Below are 1,240 nucleotides of genomic sequence, written 5' to 3'. Positions count from 1 at the left end.
GGGTCTAATTCAATATCTATTTGGTAAAATACTACAAATATAGCCCGGTTTTTTTTTGAGACAGGCTGTTTGAAATTTTTATGTACCATTTTACCAAATTTTAAACTGATCTGGTTTTTAGGTTGGGTTAATTCTGTAAAATTTTTAAATTTTGGAATCCCAAAGGCTTTCCCTTTCCCAAGGCCCACTTTTGTGGGTCCTCTTTTTAATGAAATTTTTGGAAGGGCCCGATTTTTTTTAAATGTATCGCTAGGTTCATTGGGTTTTTAAGATTTGGGGGTTTTTCTGATTAAAACTTTTTAAACGGGTTTTAAAACAAAAATGGTTTTTTCTGTCTTCCCTTTTTGTGTTGTTCGTCATAGGCGGCTTCTAAGTTCCTGCCCTTTTTTTTTTTCCCCCGGGCCCCAAATTTTTTTAGGATCGGGGGTTTTCTTCGCCGTCACTTTCTTCTAAAGGTCTTCTACGTGTCTGTGAGTCCATTTCTTTTAAGATTCCGGGGTTTTTCTCCTGGATCTGGGTTTAAATTTGCGTCCATTTCATGTTCTTAGCCTTCACTTCCCTCGTTTCCCAGACCCAAAAGGGGTTCTCCTAGGGGGGTTTGAGCGAGGGCCCCCCCCGGTGCTTTAACAAAAGTCCCCCCCAAAGGAGACGGGCTTGGGACCACCACCCCCGTTTTTATAAAATGGCGTGCCCTCATGGGTGAAACAAACGCAGGAGGGGGGCAGAAGGGGGCCCCGGCCCGGACGGAGGGGGGAGGCGGAGGGGGGAAACGGGTCCCCTTGGACCCCCAAACCGTTATTAAAACTCTTAAAAAGGGGACAGGGAGGGGGGGGAAAAGGATGTTGCCTTTTGACGCAAAAAAAGACCTTCCAGCGTTTTAAAAAGGGGGAACGAAGGGGGAAGGAGAAATGTCCCCTTTGACGACAACTTTCCTGGAAAGTGCCCAGATTTCCCCTGTTTTTTTCTTTTTTCATTCGTGCTTTCCCTCAACATGACCTTTCTCCCCGTTTTCTTCCCCCCTATACTGAGGTGATGCAGGCTTTCACAAGATTTAGTTGCATGCAGATTTAAATGTATAATAATTGCCAAAGCTAGACTTATTAACAATTAAGGATCAATGTCCGACACACCAGACACCCAAGTCCCAAAAACCAGGGTACCCATGGCAAATTCCAAATTCCGAATTTAAACCCTTTTTCCCAAACTGTCTATTTATTCCCAAAGACCACTTTCCCCTGTA

The sequence above is a fragment of the Penaeus monodon genome, chromosome 32 (genome assembly GCF_015228065.2).
Source record: "Penaeus monodon isolate SGIC_2016 chromosome 32, NSTDA_Pmon_1, whole genome shotgun sequence".
Lineage (NCBI taxonomy): Eukaryota > Metazoa > Arthropoda > Malacostraca > Decapoda > Penaeidae > Penaeus > Penaeus monodon.
The sequence above is the reverse complement of the archived record's forward strand: the minus strand, read 5'-3'. Positions refer to the sequence as shown.